We start from the raw sequence: 19,614 nt of genomic DNA on the forward strand, positions 1-19,614 counted from the left end.
GGATATATATAGGCCGAAGGATGAAAATAGATTCTTCTCTCTCGCCATGCACAAGAATTATGTCCAAATGGATTAAAGACCTTAACATCAGACCTGAAACTCTGAAAGTGCTACAGGAAAAAGTAGGGGAAACCCTTCAACATATTAGACTTGGCAAAGACTTTCTGAATATAACCTCAATTGCTCAGGCAATAAAACCACAGATTAATCACTGGACCTCATGAAATTACAAAGATTTTGCACTGCAAAGGACACAGTGAAAAAAGCAAAGAGGCAACCTACAGAATGGGAAAAAAATCTTTGCCAGCTATATATCTGATAGAGGATTAATATCTAGGATATACAAAGAACTCAAAAAGTTAAATAATAAGGAATCAAACAAGCCAATCAAAAAATGGGCTATGGAGCTAAATAGAGAGTTCTCAAAGGAAGGAATACGAATGGCATATAAGCATCTAAAAAAATGTTCTATGTCACTAGTCATCAGGGAAATGCAGATTAAAACTACATTGAGATTCCATCTCACTCCTGTCAGATTGGCCACCATCATGAAAACAAATGATCATAAATGTTGGCGGGGATGTGGAGAAAAAGGAACCCTTCTGCACTGCTGGTGGGAATGCAATCTGGTCCAGCCATTGTGGAAAACAGTGTGGAGGTTCCTAAAACAGCTAGAGATTGATCTACCATATGACCCAGCTATAGCACTCCTAGGCATATATCCAAAGGACTCATGTCATTGCCTTAGAAGTACGTGCTCAACCATGTTTATTGCTGCTCAATTTATAATAGCTGGGAAATGGAACCAGCCTAGATGTCCCTCAACAGATGAGTGGATAATGAAGATGTGGCACATTTATACAATGGAGTTCTACTTAGCGGTAAAGAAAAATGAAGTTATGAAATTTGCAGAAAAATGGATGGACCTGGAAAGTACTATACTAAGTGAGGTAACCCAGGCCCAGAAAGCCAAGTGCCACATGTTCTCTCTCATATGTGGATCCTAGCTACAGATGACTGGGCTTCTGCGTGAGAATGAAAATACTTAGTAGCAGAGGCCAGTAAGTTGAAAAGGAGACATAAAGGGTGGAGAAAGGAAGGGAGGAGGATACTTAATTGGTTGATATTGTATATATGTAATTACAATGATTGTAATGGGGAGGTAATATGATGGAGAATGGAATTTCAAATGGGAAAGTGTGGGGGTGGGAAGGGAGAGAATTACCATGGGATATATTTTATAATCATGGAAAATGTTAATAAAAGTTAAAAAAAAAGAAATCCTGTGTTTTGAATGCTTGGTACCCAGGTGCTAGCAGTTTGGGAGGTGAAGCCTCACTGAAGGAGGCATGTTGTTTGGGATGGACTTAGGGGTGTTATAGCCAGCTTTTCCTTCTTGTAGCTCTGCTCTACCTCCTGCTGTTGTTTCCATCTGCTGTGGTAAAGATGTGGTGTCTACCTTCTGCTCTACCATCTTTCTCCTGCCCTCATGAAACTTCCCATTAAGACTGGAAGCCAAAATAAAAACTTCCTTTCCCATGAGCTGCTTTTACTTATGTGCTTTGTCCCAGCAATATGAAAGTAACTGCAACAATGAGCAAGTTTCCTATATTGTAATCCCAAATCCACATTCATTCTTTATGAGAAGGTATAATTTTCATGATCTTTTTTTAATGAATCAAATTAAAATTTAAGTAAATTAAATTTAGCCAAATGTAAGTAAAATTTTCTTTCACATGTGTTTCCTTAGAGAATGGGATGAGAAATCATGTACATATGTAATTTACATATATGATTTACTTATATTCATGAGACTGTTCATTACTATTTATTTTAATGTCTATTGTCTATAATCCTCATTTTAATCCACTTAGAAATAGACTCCTTACACGTATTATCTTGTAATTCTTTTACTAAAATATATTTGTAAAGGATCGTGTCTTTTCTTGGTACTGAACAAATAAAGTTTACAAATACAGTCTTTTATCCTGATGGGGAGAGTTGCAGAATACAAAAGTAAGCAAATATAAATAAAATAAAATAAAATAAAATAAAATAAAATAAAATAAAATAAAATAAAATAAAATAAAATAAAATAAAATAAAATAAATGCACTGTGGTGGAGGTGGCTATTCCTGTTAATGGCCAGGGGAGGTACTTCATGAAAGGAGATCTAAGTGTGGACATAATATATGAAGGTATCATTCTCTAGTATCAAGCTCCCACAAATCTTGGGCTACAAGAAGGCCTACAACTATTAAATTCTCTCTAAACTAACAATGGTTATCCCATTTAATGTGTGCTGATGTCACTTTCAGTTGGAGAATCTGCTTTTCTTTTACAGATGGACTAAGGAACTTAGGAGAGAATCAGCCAATTGCACTTCAACAGGACGCCAGCTGAAACCATAGAGGAATTAAAATGAGAAAGAGTGCTTCTTTCTCGGTGAACCTGATATGAGCACAAGGGTGAAGGAGATAGAAACAGAGGACACTCAACACCTATCAAAACAGAGATCCAGAGACACACAGAAGCTCCCAAGAGCCCATCACAGAAGTAAACTGAAAATGAACACAATGTAGCTCAGGGAAATTTGCAGAAGAGGGGGTGGACAGATTGTTACAGCCTCCAGTTGGGACATTATGTACAGACAGTGCTGTTTCCCTATAATTGATGGCTACCCTCACAATGCATGACCCACATTCCCATGGGGATAACTGGTATCTTCAACTAGGAGGGTCCCTTCGGAGGGGGGAGCAGGGATGAGGGTAAGGATGGTACCAACATGGACTGTTTATATACTGAGTATGTCCATAACTAATAAAAAATAAGAATGTTAGTGAATTAGATAATAGCACATCACAAGCAAAATAAGACTATGTATTTTTAGGAAATGAAAAAGGTGGACTTGAGGGAAACAGAATCTTGCACTTCCTGTTTGTGTAGAGATGAATGAGCTTCCAGGGCTTGCTCTGGTCTATGGAGTTTTCTGGTTTCCTTTTTTAAAGATATTAGAGTTACAGTAATATGTAAAACATTGCTGTGCTTTGCCTGAGGAGAGTTTTGCATCACCTCTTATTTATTGAGAAGCAGATAGCCATGCACTGGACTACTTCTCATCAATGATTCAGGGTGTGAAGCACAGAGGGGTGATGAGAGGTGAGCTAGACCAAGGCAGTGTCACAGGAAATCCATGCTCCTTACACATACTTGGGTGCTGAAGGGCTTCTTTTTTTGCTTTTCAGACCCATGCATGTCTCTTCTGTGCTTTTGTCTGTCTTACATTTCTCTTCACTGTAAGTATGAGACATTGGTTCTGAGGGGTTTGTTCATTGGGAAAAACGTGTGGGACTCAAGTGGGAGCAGAGGCGGGGTCTAACAGGGTCCTGCCACTTGGAAAGAGCTCTTACCTAAAGATATCATTGGGAATTATCTTCTGAAAATATATCCTCTTCCAAAAAGCTGCATTTTTAGGACTAGAAAAAAAATAATTTTTGAAAACATAACTTGAATAGTCTTTACTGAGAATAGTTTGTTTTTAAATATTTTTCCTGAACTAAATAACATAATACTATCTTTGACTATTCCCACTGTGTCTTTAACCAGTGAGCTATATAATTACATGTTTGAAACAGAATTGAAGGGCTCTGTAGCTACCCAAACAGACATGGTATCAAGGACCAAGTCCCATGAAAATATTTATTTCTCTTAGATTTGTGATTATGCTATTGAAGTAACTTTTTCTCTATGAGGGACCACATGTTTTACTTCTGTTGCATTAACTCTAGTCCTCTTGTCAACTCTGATAGATGGAAGTTTACATTTCAGCTTTTATGTGAGGGAAGCAAGGTTCAGAGACATAATATCACTTTCTCAAAGTCACAGTGGGTGGTCAATTCAAGCTACACATATTTTTTTATAATAAAATCATAGTCTTTCTGTGACCCTATGATACTTTCATTTCTTTGAAGAAATGAAGAGCCAGGGACTCTATTAACCTATATAGCATTATTTTTATACAAGCTCAAAAGATCACTTCATATGCTCTGTGTATCCTAGTATCAAAGGTACATGGTCTGACAAACAGAGTAATGGCTGAATTTTAGTTCTCAACTTCTTTTTCAAACTGGTATGCTCCAGCTATGCAAAAAGCAAATGTGTATGAGTCCATTGCATTGAACATGATAGAAAGTGTATTGAAGGAATCTCTAAACAATCTCCTTACTATTTTAAAACAAATTAATAAATTGCACTGTAATAAAACAAATATTTAGGGTTTTTTTTTCCAGTGAGCTTGATTATTCTGAAGGTTTAATCTCATCCCCAGGTGTAATTCTGAGTAATTTTTTTTGTTGTTGTTGTTATAGCCAGATAGATTCAGTCCAGCCTGGTGAATCACATGCTTTGTACCTGCTTCATAATGTGAAATCAACTCTGCTTTCCTATGCATCACTTTTTCTAATTATTAAAGCTAATTTAAGTAAAATATCCATTTAAATATCAATTTATAATACCTCTTTATTCATTTAAAAATACTAAGCACTGAAACAATCAAACTTTTCTGAGTCCACAAGTATAGTAGATGGCTTTAAGTCACTGGGATGAACTTCTAAATCAGGAAGTTATGAAGAAAGATTTTTTATTTGAAGTTTACTGTCCTAGGGGAAGTTTTATAATGGCAGAAGGCGCTGGCCTGTTTTCACAGGCGGAAGAAAAGCCATAAGCCAAAACCCAAAATCCATATCACATGGGACACTTAGGAATTCCAGGCAAAGCTCAGACACTTTGCATATCTTTAGAATTGAATTCCAAATCTACCTCCATACCTTGGAGCTGGAACCTAGAATCTGCCCAATGGCATCTCCTTCAGCCAAGTGGCTATAGATCTGTTACAAGCTTTAATAAAATCCTGAGTGTATTGGAGACCAATAAACTACCACATTCCACCCATGGCTCTGAATAGATTCATAATTGTCTCCCATTGTAAATTATATTCAGTCCAAATTCAAAGGTCCTCCTAGTCTTTACCAACTTAAGATAGTTCCAAAATCCCAAGTCTCATTGAGATTTAAGATTGTGTCTTACCTGTGAGTCCTGTAAAATCAAAATGAGTTATACACTTTCACCATAGGCACAAGGTAAACATTTTCAATTGCTATAAGGCATAATGCAGAGAGACTGGAACAATAAAGACTCAACAACCAACAAGCAAACATCAAACTCTTGGAGTTCAACTCACATATAACCACTGACTGACAGCATCTGGATTTTCTAATTCCACCCTTCCTGCTGGGTAGAGTAGCCAGGGAAAATTTCTATCCCTAGCCAACAGGTCTCCATGTTAGCCATTCCACAGTTCTGATATATCCAAAACATCTTCTCCATGCAGACCAATGCCCATCTTCCAATAGAGTTTCCAGCCTATCAGAGTCATCATATCCTGCCATGTGCTATGTCTCAGCAGTGGCTCCTGGTACCATGTGTGCACTTCATGCCCCACTCCATGCATTTTTCATGCTTCCAAAACCAATACCAAGTGAGCATGACACAGCCATATTCTGAATTCAGAGATTTAATAAATGGTAACCTTGAGGAGCAGGTTCCTTTTCTAGTCAAATCTTTTCCAAAAGAGTTTGTATGTCTATCATAGTTTTTCCTCAGGCACCCTTTCTATTGTTTTGATGTAAAGCAATTGGGCTATCTTTCTTAAGATTGGTAATGTGTTTGACAATAGCAGCTTTAGCAACCAGTCCCTGTGCCAGTAAATTTGAACTTGCTTGCATTTTTTTCCAACTTAAAATCTTAAATCTCTCAGTTCCATATCTTTAGCCAACCACAAGCACATCAGTCCATTACAAATTTAACTTAGATCAAACAATTTAGGATTTAAACCTAGGATGCACCCATTTACACCTCCTCTATTCAGGTGGCTGCAGATGTAAATTAGAAACTTTAATAAAATCATGAATATATTACAGGCCATCTATATAAGTTGCCACAATAAGATAAGGAAGTAGAATTGTTGCCCTTAGGCAACTATAATTACTGAGATCCAAATATCAATTCTATCTAAATTTTAATCAAGATTATTTTCAGTTTGTTTGTTCAGTCATTTTTTAAGTAAGACTTGGAGGGCATGTGGGGGCTATGAGGTCAGAAGTTCAAGTTAAAAAATCATTTTAACATGATTTTCAGGGCCTGGAGAAATGGCTTAGTGGTTAATGTGCTTGTCACTAAGCCTGAGGACTCAGGTTTGTTTCCCTAGTACCCACATAAGCCATATGCACATGTTATCACATGTGTCTGGAGCTTGTTTTCAGTGGCTAGAAGCCCTGATATTCCTATATTCACTCCGCCTCTTTTCCTCTCTCTTTAATAATTAAATAAAAAATATAAAATATTTGAAAAATGAAGTCTTTCAGTATGTACTTTGAGATGGGTCACAAATATTACATAGCTTATATTTGCCTTTTACTTTTTTCAAATGTCATGATTTTAATCGCTTTATTAAAAATTTCCATGAATACAGACAATATACTATGATCATAATCTCCCCCCAACACTCCCCTTTCCCTCTCCCAGATCCCCCCCACCAACACTGAATCCTTTCTTCTTTCTAAGTAATCTCTCTTGTACTTTGATGCAATCATTTTCCCCTTGTACTATGCAGTTCTTATGTATTCTGCATAAGGTTGTGAATATCAGGATTATTTTATATCTGGATTGCAGCATTTTAAACAGTCTTCCTCTTCCTTTGATGATTTCATTCTCTCACCACCTATTCCACAGTGGTCCTTGAGTCTTGGAGGGCATGACTAGATATCTCATTGACGAACACTCCATTGTCACTTCTTCTCATCACTTTGGCCATTTTTGAGTCATTCCAGTCTTCACCACCATTGGAAAAGAGAAGCTTTTTAAACCAAAACAGAAAGTAGCATGAATAGATGGGCATAAGCATAAGTTTTTAGAGGGCAGTTTGGTGGGCATAATATATCCATTTAGCCAGATAATAGTAATAACACTAGCAGTTTCCCCCTTAGCACTTATGACCTATCTAGCCATAGGATTTTCACATACATTTGTGTATATATATATCAAATTATATATATGTTTATTAAATTATATATATGTGTGTGTGTATATATATACATGTGTGTATATATATATATATACATACATACATATATATATATATATATATATATATATATATATATATATATAATTTAAATTTCTTTTACTTATTTGAAAGGAGAGAAGACTGAAAAGAAGAGGCAGATAGAGATAATGGGTATTCTAGGGCTTCCAGCCACTGCAAATAAACTCTGTGAGAATATACCACCTTGTCCATCTGGCTTATGTGGCCACTGGGAAATTGAATCTGGGTCCTTGTGCTTCACCTGAAAATGCCTTGACCACTAAACATGTCTCCAGAACCTTTCATTAGATTTTTCAATACCAAGAATGAATTCTCTCCCATGAAACAGGCCTGAAGTCCAAAGATCAGCTGGTTTCTCTCATAACAAACATGCCACTGTTGTGCTAATTGGCACATTTAGACTGTCTCACCTGCTGTAAATCTTGCAGGAATTATTGTTGGTTAATAGCATTGGTGACTTTTCTCCCCTAAAAGACTTCATGCTGAAAACCTTTTTTCCAGCATCCTGACAGCATTTCAACAAGGAGGAGGTTTCCAACTTAGCTCTAACATGAGTTCTCAATCACCTGCAGCCCAAGCAATAGGGTATATTTCTGGTGGGTAACCAAGATCCCTTCCAATAATCTGTAATGCTTTGGAAGCATCAGGGACCTCTCTGGCCTACAACTCACTGGAAGTTATCCCATCCTGGCACTGAAATTTTCTAATAAAAATCTGTGTCTTCTGGGCACAACACCATCCACTTTTACTTCTCTTTTTGTGAGATATATACTTTGCAACACAAAAGTCATGAAATTTAGAATTCCTACTCATATATTAAAAAAAAAAAAATCTAAGTGATGTATATATGTTCTGTGTGACAGCTCCCAACAGTATGCTAGTTCATAGCAAGTGTTAAACTCTGGATACCTCACTGAGGTATCTCTTAGTTTGATTCCAGATCAAATTCGCATTGCAAGCAACACCCTATGATACAATCTCCCTGGCTAAATCAGTCACTCTAGAATGAAGAATACTTAGATGACAAAGTTATGCTTTGTGTTTGCTGTTTGTGATTTATAAAGTAGCATCAAATTATCAAAATTTCCCACATAATACATTCTGTAGATAAAACAACAGAGAGTATTTATAAGAACAAAAAGATATGAGAGGAATATGAGACGAATTCAGATTCTCATATCTAAAAAGACCTTTAAAGAGCAATGGAACATTAGCTAGATATTGAAGGAGGGTAAGTATAAAATACTGTAAACAACATGTATATCAATTAATAAGGTCATGTAATACGGCACTAAGTAGAATGTAATATTGTAATATGTTTTGGAGAAAGTAATTTAAATTAATTATCAATAAAGAATCCAGTAAACAACTTTGAAATCAAGTAATTTACTTGAAATTTAACAAAGTGCCAAGGGTAAGAAAAAAGGAATGGTCTTGGAACCATGAAAATATATCAAAACTTTGATCTCTAGAAAGGTAAATAAAAACATGTTGCATTATTGCATTTATAATTCAGAAAAGTTATGCAATTAAGTACACATGAATTAATCTATATAAGCATATAGTATCAGTTTTTAAAAATTGTAAAATGGTGTTTTGACAAATAAGAAGGTATGGCATGGGCTGGAGAGATTGCTTAGTTTGAAATCACTTGCCTACAAATCCTAATGACCAGAATTTGATTCCCCTATACCTACATGAAGCTGGATGCAGAAAGTGGCACATGCATCTGGAGTTTATTTGCAGTGGCTGGAAGCCCTGGCATGCCCATCTTCTCTGTCTGTCTCACTTCTCTCTATCTCCTTCTGCTTGAAAATAAATACATGAAATAGTTTGTTTTGTTGTTTTATAAAGAAGGTATGGCAAATTCTACATGTTTACTCATCTTATAAAATGTTTTCCATATTATCTTTTTATTTAGAAGAATGTTATGCCTTAACTGGAAATTGACTAGCTTACGTTTCAGTTTAAATTCTTAATACCTCTTGGCAATGAAAGTGATGCCTATATGACATAATTCTTCTTATAAACTCAAAATCACTGAATTGCCAGAATGTTCAGTACTATCTTCCTCACTGAGATCTTTACGCAACTGAACTAAAGTCTCTCAATTTATCTTTTTTATTTGAGAATTTAATCTAGTTCATTTGCATAGTGGTGGATTGGATTACTGTTCATCTAATATGCACTGCTTTTCCTTCTTTACAGAAAAGAATGCACTTCTTTACCTTGTGTACTTAGAATTTGGCCACATGAGTAGCAATGGTCAGAGTGGTTTGGGGTGCAGCAACAGTGTCTGGTATTGAAGTCACTGAAATATTAGGGGCTTTGATATGTCATATCATCATCCCCAGGCCAAAATAATAGTATGCCCACAAGAATTACAGTTTTACTACTGTGTTTTCAATTTTTCCTGAGATTAAAATTAAAAAAAGATTAAATTGTAAAAGATTAAAAAAGAATCTAAAAAGGTTTTTAAAAAGGCTTAAGAAAAGGTTGCCAGCTTAACAGATATCTATTTCTGTATATGTGAGAGATTATGGTTATTTTTCAAAAAGAGCATGTCATCAGAACTTTATCATACTGATAAATTTCATAATAACACATATGAAAGTGAAATTTCTTTATTTATATTCCATTTTCACTTTGAGAAGTTAGGAAAACCATAATATCTTCTGAAAGAATAATCATTGTAAGCATTCTGGTAGGCTCCATCGAACTTTCTTACAGGATGAGGATTTGGGGATCAGAGTATCTTTCATGTTAAAAATATACTCTAGTGAATATTACAGAGAAATATTAATCTTTTGTAATACTGTATTTTATAATTAGAAAAATATCCACCCCCCAAATTCCCACAGAAACAACATTTCACTGGTTCAAGGCAGTTTTGACTTAGGAAAACTATTTCAGGCATGTGACAACAGCAAATTTTATCACTCAATTAATATTTTGCTCCTCATTTACACTTAATTCATAAGTGTAATTACAATATGTTCAACCTCTTTCTGGACTGGCTTCCAGTTGTATGTTGTTTCATATCTGTTTGTTTGCATAGATAATTTTGTTGGCCAGTTCTGGATGCATATTCCTTCTCTTATTACAGAGAACAAGACATTTGTTGATGGAAGTTAGAAAAACTGCCCTAGAAAATGCAAGATTACAGTCTCTATTTTACTTCCTTTTCTGCTTTACACTTTTGGTTTTATTTTATATTCTAACTCAAGCTTAATTTTAAACTCATCTGATCTATTATCTTCTACAACTTCATGACCATGAACACAAGAACATGTGTTCCAGGAATACAAGTGCTGTAGGAAACCACTGGGCCAATGACTCTGAGAAAAACCTCCAAAGCTTTCAATCCAGTGGCTTTGAAGTTCTTGTATATAACCTGCAAAGAATTGAAAAATATAGTTATAGAGAAGGGTAAATTAAGAAATATTTATTTTAAGAGAAAGTGAAAGTAGGACAGAAGAAAAGAGAAGTAGAAAAGACTTCAAGCCAAGAAGGATTTCCACTTTAGAAGGATGAAAACCTAGGAAAATATAAGGTTAGATTGGGTCCTATCAGTATGAACCTCACAATTCATTTCATATGTATACTAAGGTCCTTGGAAATGTAGTGTCCCGACAATGGGTTATTAGAGTCAACTGATTATTCAGACAAACTTTTTAGTAGGATAATGCAAAAGTTTTTTACCACAGAACTTGAGTAGACATATATTTATATAGGTATACTGTTCATTGTAGTAGTGTAACATTTTCCATCTACCTTTAAACTCCTGGTTTTAAATCTAATAATAATGTTATCTTTCCCTTTCCTATATTATTAAGCAATATCCAAGAATTACCACAGATGTATGTTTCAGAAACTCTTTCTTTTTTTTTGTTAAATAGTTTTGTATTCAGTAATTACAGTCAGTTTGGAACCATTATTAGGCTCATCCATGAACTACCCCCTCCCTTTATCCCCTCCTTGTTGAGGTATATGGGTCATGCATTGTGGAGTTAGCCTACAGTTATGGGTAGGATAGATGTCTCTGCATATCATGACACATGTGGCTCTGACATTCTTTCCACCCCCTCTCCACAAAATTTCTCTGAGCTATGTTGGGTTCATTTTTGGTCTGCTTCAATGATGAGGTGTTGGGGGCCTCTGGGGCTCTGGTTCTCTGATTTGGTAGGAGTTGATTTTTCTCTGTGTTGATCTCGTTCCTCCTTGTGTTGGTATCCATTTTATAAGGAAAACAACATTCTTGCTTGTTTTGCCAATTTTTCTTAGTTTCAGCTGGGGCCCTTTTGAGGTATGATGGGGTGGCTCTCTCCTTATCTGAAAAAGAGAAGCAGATTCTCCAATGGAGAGTAGGATAGCACCAGGAAAAATGAGATAACTCTTACTTTTTTTTATAGGGAATTAAATAGGTGTAGGCTCTCACATAGCCCATGATTGATGGTAACTTGACACTAGAGAGTGGGCTTATGTTTGGATATGGTTCTGACTTGTTTCCCAGCTCCAGCTATGGGTCCCATACCACTGAGGGAATTAGTAAGCCAAATCAAGAGCAGTTGGTTCCCCACCATGGCTGTTTGCCACTACTGCACTTGTGTGGGCATCACACCAGGTTATTTGCTGCTAAGTAAGTTAGACTATGAGTTGCTTGGACAGATATTGGTCATTTTCCCCCAGTTGCCCATGTAGCACCTTCTGGCACTAGATGCATTGATTGTCTGGGGACTGACTCTCTTCCAACTTCCAGCCATGCCATTCCATTTTACATGTCAACCACATAAGGTGTATTCAGCAGTAGGGTCTTACCACTAACCTTTGGTGGGTCATCAAGGACTCTGACAGAAATCTGCCTGTCCTTTAGGAAACCTTGTAGGTCTGTCTGATCAAAAGCTCCCCCCAAAAGAAGATTCCAGGACCAGATGGCTTCCCAGCTGAATTCTATCAAATCTTCATGGAAGAACTCAAACGAATCTTCCTCAAACTGTGCCACACAATTGGAGAATAGGGAAAGCTACCCAACTCCTTGAATGAAGCTAGTATCACCCTAATTCCAAAACCAGGCAGGGATGCCACAAGAAAAGAAAACTACCAGCCTATTTCCCTGATGAACTTAGATGCAAAGATCCTGAACAAAATCCTCAAAAACTGAATGCAACAACACATCAAAAGCATTATCCAACTTGACCAAGTGGGATTCATCCCAGAAACACAGGGGTGGTTCAACATATGGAAATCTGTCAATGTAATACACCACATAAATAAGGTTAAACATAAAAACCACATGATCATTTCGATAGATGCAGAAAAGGCCTTTGACAAGATAAAACATCACTTCATGATCAAAACATTGGAGAGAATTGGCATGGTTGGTTCATCTCTTAACATAACAAAGGCAATATACAAAGCTCTGAAGGCCCAAATAATACTCAATGGAGAGAGACTGGAGGAATTTCCATTAAGATCAGGAACAAGACAGGGATGCCCTCTCTCACCTCTGCTTTTCAATATAGTACTGGAAGTCCTGTTCAAGCAATTAGATAGGAGAAGGAAATAAAAACGATACAATTTGGAAAGGAAGAAGTTAACTCTATTCACTGATGACATGATTATATATGTAAGAGATCCGAGAGACTCCATCCCAAAACTCCTGAAGGTGATCAAGTCGTATAGCAAAGTAGTAAGTTACAAAATCAATGCACAAAAATCAGTAGCCTTTCTGTATGCAAATGCCAAAGAAACAGAGAAAGAAATAAGGGACATAGTCCCATTTTCAATAGCAACAAAAATAAAATAAAATTCCTTGGGATAACGTTAACCAAGGAAGTGAAAGATCTGTACAACGAAAACATAAAAACACTCAAAAAAGAAATTGAGGAAGATATGAGAAAATGGAAAGACCTCCCATGCTCCTTGATAGGCAGAATTAACATTGTGAAGATGACAATCCTACCAAAGGCAATATACAGATTTAATGCAATTCCAATTAAACTCCCTACAGTGCTCTTCACAGAGATAGAAAAATAAATGATCTCAAATTTCATATGGAAAGGCAGAAGGCCTCACATATCCAAACATATCCTCAGCAAAAGAAATACCTCTGGAGGCATCACCATACCTGATCTAAATATTATAAATCCATAGTAATAAAAACGGCATGGTACTGGCATAAAAACAGGAGTATAGACCAATGGAATAGACTTTCAGAAATTCTTTCTTTTCATCAGCGTGATTAGGAGTTTTGCCCATTGACGTTCTGGTCCTGGGAGGATTTATTTCACAATTACCTTTTGGGAATGATTTTAATTTTGTAAGCTCATTCCATACTGGCACCGTTACACCAACAGACCTATTTAGGAACCAGGCTTATGTCTATTCCTCATCTGTTAACTGGGCATAGTGGACTCTCCTTGTGATTATAAGTGCTGATGGAGAAGTATTAAAATGACAGGATAAACTACAAAAGGAGTAAGAACATTTTCCACACAGCTTTCAAGTGCTTTCTAAACTTGCTGATACTAAGCCTTTGTGATAATATTTTTATTTCACAATGTAATGCTACTGTAGATATATGACTTAGAATCTGAGGGAGTATACAATATTCCAGACATGATGGGCAATGTGATACATATAACTCTCATTTTCTGTGCTATGGATACCATTGTCACTATAAGGACTCAGTATTTTTTTTTTTTTTAATTTTTATTTCTTTATTTGAGAGCGACAGACACAGAGAGAAAGACAGATAGAGGGAGAGAGAGAATGGGCGCGCCAGGGCTTCCAGCCTCTGCAAACGAACTCCAGACGTGTGCGCCCCCTTGTGCATCTGGCTAACGTGGGACCTGGGGAACTGAGCCTCGAACCGGGGTCCTTAGGCTTCACAGGCAAGCGCTTAACCGCTAAGCCATCTCTCCAGCCCAGGACTCAGTATTTTTAAAGTGCATAGGATTTTTATTAAAGCATAGGAGGGCACAGGCTAACTCCAGAATGATTGATGATTGTTTTACTTTGGTTTTCTATATACCATCTCAGCATGCTACAGGGATTAAACATATCATTTTGTTACCAAGTCATATGACCTAAATAGAAAGATTTCTTGCATTAGACATTGGGAGCTGTGACACAACCAAAAGACCACAGGTTCAACCATGCCCACTAGATATGTGAATGCAACTCAATACAATATCATTAACTTAATTGAAACGTGAGATTTTTGTGGGGTACTAGACTGTGCAATTTTCTAGCATGAACTTTGTAGATGAGAATGTCATATCACAATGTCAGATTGTGTGCTTTAGAAATACTTACTCCAATTCAAGAGACTAATAGATTTTGAGCACTGAATGTAAGGCAGTTTATTTTTGATCATGTAAGTTAAGGTGAATCCCGGGGGGGGGGGGAATAAATAAATAAATAAAAATAAAAACACAGTGAATTTTGTGAGCACAGAAAATAAATGTTATAGTCTCTGAACAGGTAGGGTCCTTCCTCTAACATAGGGAGATACAATCTCCTTGGAAGTGTTCTAATACATTCTTTCTGCCCCCTCTTCTGAAAAATTTCCCTGAGCCATGTTGGGTTCATTTTAGGTCTGCTCAGTGATGAGGTGTTGAGGCCTCTGGATATCTGATTTGGTAGGAGATGATTGTTCTCTGTGTCGATCTCTTTCACCCTAGTGCTGGTAACAGGTTCACCAAGAAGACAGCACCCTTGCTTGTTTCGCCAATTATTCTTAGTTTCAGCTGGGGCCCTTCTGATGTATGATGGGGTGGTCCTCTCCTTGGGATCCGTGTCTATCTAAAAAAGAGAAGCAGATTCTCCAACAGAGAGTAAAGTTAGCACCAGAAAATTCTTAAGCCTTATTGTTTAGCTTTGTTAAAGTCAGGTTCATATTGCTGGTAGAAATCACCCTACCAAGAGCAGCTTCTGGGAAAAAATGATTGATTTTAGACTTCTGGTTAAGATGGTGGTGTAGGTACCAAGCCAAAGCAGCCTAGGGGGGAAAAAGACCAAAAACTCAGCAAAATACACACTTTTACTAAAAAGTGAGGTGTATAGGAAATTGAAGTGGCAGCAGAGAGGTAGAAGAGATCCAGAGCATGGAGAGCCCGCAGAGGCAAGCAAAAGCTTCTCCAGCAGCTCTGTCAACTGAGGCAGCAGGGCACACCAGAAAGCCACCAGGCTTGGCTCCAGCCACAGGAAAAGCCAGGTGTGGGGAGCTTCCACACACACTGGCGCTCTCTGCAACTCAGGAAACATGAAGGGAGAGGGGCAGTGAGCAATGGAGGAGCAGACCACGAGGTAGAAGCACACATGGAACAGCGAGAGAACCAGAGCATCTGTGGCTGCCTCCCCTCCCCCACCACCTGAGCCCAGCTCCAGAGAACAGAGCAGCGACCTGGGACCCGGCCACGCCAACTTGAGCCAACAGCGGGACCCAAGCAGAAGCAGAGTTCGGCAGCAACATCAGTGGCTCTGACACATGTAACAGCAGCCCCAGCAGTAGCAGCTCTAGTCGCAGCAGCAGTGACAGACACAGCAGCGGCAGACCCAGCAGCAGCAGACCCAGGAGCACCAGCAGGGGCAGATCCTGCAGCAGCAGCTTCAATGGCGGCAGCAGCGGTGGACACAGCAGCAGCAGCTTCAGCAGCAGTGGTGGCTCCAGCAGTGGCAGCTACAGCAGCAGCTGAGGCAGCAGCAGCAGCTTCAGTGGCGGCAGCAGCGGTGGACACAGCAGCAGCAGCTTCAGCAGCAGTGGCTACAGACCCAGCAGTGGCAGCATTAGCAGTAGCAGTTCCAGCAGCAGGGGTGCTGATCTGCAGGGCCACACTTGCCAGGCTCGGTTTGCCCCACAGGAAAAGCCAGTGCCCAGCTCCAGAAATCAGAACAGCACCCTTATGACCAGGCAGCAACCTGACTGAGACAAAAATCATCCAAGGTAACTGGGATTGCACCAGGGAAGGGTCTCACTTGGTCACAAGCTGACTTGGATCCCTCAACAGACCAGAAATCTTTACCTCTTTGTTGATAGAGGATCTGGTCATTATAATAACTACTCTTGCAGACATAGTTGGGGCTGTTTTTGATTGAATGTGTACAGTGTTTATTTAACTTTTAGAATCTACCTGTATTTTATTCCACTCAGCCTGCTTGAATACTCCCATAGCAGGGAAACTCAACCCCTAGGAACACCTTTGTAGATACTCTGAGAGTCTTTTTTTTTTATTATTTAATTTATTAGTTTTCTTTTCAGTAAATACAGGCAGTTTGGTACCATAATCTAGGCTCATCTGTGATCTACCCCCTCCCATTAGACCCTCCTTGTTAATGAAAATGGGTCATGCATTGTGGAGTTAGCCCCCAGTTATTGGTATGATAAATGTCTCTGCAAATCATGACCCAACATGTGACTCTGACATTCTTTCTGCCTCTTCTTCCACAAAATTTCCCTGAGCCATGTTGGGTTCATTTTTGGTCTGCTTCAGTGCTAAGGTGTTGGGGCCCTCTGAGGCTCTGGCTCTCTGATTTGGTAGGTGTTGATTTTTCTCTCCGTTGGTCTCCTTCCCCTTTGTGCTGGTATCCAGTTCACAGGAAAACATCACCCTTGCTTATTTTGCCAGTTGTCCTTAGTTTCAGTTGGGCCCCTTTTGAGGTATGTTGGCGCATCTCTTTTCTTAGGATCTGCATCTATCTGTAAAACGAAGCAGATTCTCCAACGGAGAGTAAGTTAGCACCCGGAAAATTGAGATAACACTTACTTTTTTGATAGACAGTATGGTAGGTTTAGGCCATCTTGTACCCCGTGATTGATGGTAGCTTGATATTGTAGAGTGGGCTTGTGTTTGGGTATTGTTCTGACTTGTTTCCCAACTCCAGCTATGGGTCTAGTACCACTGAGTGGACCAGTTAGCCAAATCAAGAGCAATTGCATCCTCACCATGGCTGTGTACCACTATTGCACTTGTATGGGCATCACATCTGGTTATTTGTTGCTAATTAGGTTACACAATGTGTTGCTTGGACAAATCTTGGTCATTTCCCCCAGTCGCCTATGTAGCGCCTTCTGGCACTAGACACGCTGACTGTCTGGGGACTGACTCTCTCCTGGCTTCCAGCCATGTCATTCCATTTTACGTGTCAGCTGCGTATGGAGTCTTCAGCAATAGGGTCTTACCACTGGCCTTTGGTGGGTCATCAAGTACTCTGACAGAAGTCTGTCATTGTTTTGGGAAACCTTGTAGGTTTCTCTGATCAAAAGCTCATTGTGGATGGTAGGCCCAAGCTGGAAGTGGGGGTTACAGGTCAGTGTCCACTAAGAAATTGAGGACAAAGGTAACTACTATACAAGAGTTAGAGAGTAGAGAGATAGAGGAGAGAGGGGGAGAGGGAGGGAGGGAAAATGTAGGAGATTTAGGTCAGTCTTGATCCTACCCTCTCCAGTGTCTTGTGGTTCAGGTGTTTCCTGTAAGGGTCTAGTGAAGGTTCAGCCATTTGGTCTGTCTTTTAGGAAGTAGAATTTTATGGTACCTTTGCCGTTTGGGTAGGGATTACTGTTTTCCACCCTTTGATGCCCTCCCCGCCCTCCCATCCATCTTATTGTCTAGTCCATGAGGTGCTTGCTGGGTATGTAAGGCATCTTGGGTAGATTCAGGTTAGGTGTTGTAGATGAGTGAGACTATGTGTCAATTTTTTTTCTGTGATTGGGTAAGTTCGCTGAGAATGATCTGTTCCAGGTTCAACCATTTTTCCTCAAATTTCTTTAGGTCATTTTTTCTTACTGCTGTATAGAATTCCATTGTGTAGATATACCACATCTTAGTTATCCATTCTTCTAATGATGGACATCTGGGTTTATTCCAGCTTTTAGCTATTACAAATTGAGCTGCTACAAACATGGTTGAGCAAATCTCTCTGGCTTTTCGTTTGAAGGTTTTAGGGTAGATGCCCAGTAATGGTATAACTGGGTCTGTTGGTATTTGTATAGTCAGCTTTTTCAGGAGTCTCCATATTGCTTTCCAAAGTGGTTGTACCATCCTGCATTCCCACCAACAGTGAATGAGTGTCCCTGCTTCTCCACATCCTCACCAGCATTTATTTTCATTTGAACTTTTGATGTTGGCTATCCTTATTGGGGTAAGGTGGAATCTCATAGTTGTTTTAATTTGCATTTCTCTGATGATTAGGCATGATGAACATTTTCTTAGGTGTGTGTTTGCCATTTGTATCTCTTCCTCTGTGAATTGCCTGTTTAAGTCTGTGCCCCATTTTGTGAGTGGGGTATTTGTCTTCTTATTGATTAGACTTTTGAGTTCTTTGTAAATTCTAGAGATAAGGCCTATATCGGTTGGATAACCTGCAAATATTTTCTCCCATTCTGTGGGTATTCTATTGGCTTTTCTTATTATATGCTTGTCTGTAAAGAAACTCTTCAGCTTCATATGATCCCAATGGTTGAGTGACCTTGTAAGAACTTGAACTACTAGGGTTTTATTCAAGAAGTCTTTTTCCATTCCTATATCATGGAAAGTACTTCCTAAATTTTCTTCCAGTAGTTTTTGAGTTTTTGCTCTTCTGTTGAGGTCTTTGATCCATTTGGATTTGAGTGTTGTGCATGGTGAAATGTGTGGAACAAGTTTTAGTTTCCTGCATGTGGTTATCCAGTTTGTCCAGCACCATTAGTTGAAGATGCTATCTTTTTTCCAGTCTATATTGTTTGGGCATTTGTCGAATATCAACTATCAAGAAAATACTTGATAGAATCCTCCATGCTGAAGAAAAGGAAAAGAACACATATAAGGAACCTAGAAAAGCAAGCAATACTCAAATACTTGTTAAAAGAGCACAGGTAGAATGGAACCACAAAAAAAAAAAAAGGCAAATATAAATACACACCTTTCAATAATATCTCTTAATATAAACGGCCTTAATGCTCCAACAAAAAGACATAGGTTTGCAGACTGGGTTAAAAAGCAGGATGCTACAATTTGTTGTCTCCAAGAAACTCACCTTTCTACAAAGGATAGACATTATCTTGGGGTGAAAGGTTGGAAGATGGTGTTTCAAGCAAATGGGCCTAAAAAAAAGCAGGGGTTGCTATCCTAATATCTGACAAGGTAGACTGCAGTCCAACGTTAGTCAAGAAAGTTAAGGAAGGTCACTTTATATTGATTAAAGGCACACTCCAACAGAAGGACATTACAATCCTAAACACATATGCACCTAACATGGGGGCTCCCAAATTCATCAAACAAACACTATTAGAATTAAGGTCACAGGTAAGACCAAACACAGTGGTGGGTGACTTTAACATCCCACTCTCATCAATTGACACGTGATCCCGGGAAAAAATAAACAGGGAGGCATGTGTACTAAATGAGGTCATAGAAGGAATGGACCTAACAGTTATATACAGGATATTTCATCCCAAGGCTGCAGAATATATA

This window comes from Jaculus jaculus, chromosome 4 (assembly GCF_020740685.1).
Source record: "Jaculus jaculus isolate mJacJac1 chromosome 4, mJacJac1.mat.Y.cur, whole genome shotgun sequence".
NCBI classification, from domain to species: domain Eukaryota; kingdom Metazoa; phylum Chordata; class Mammalia; order Rodentia; family Dipodidae; genus Jaculus; species Jaculus jaculus.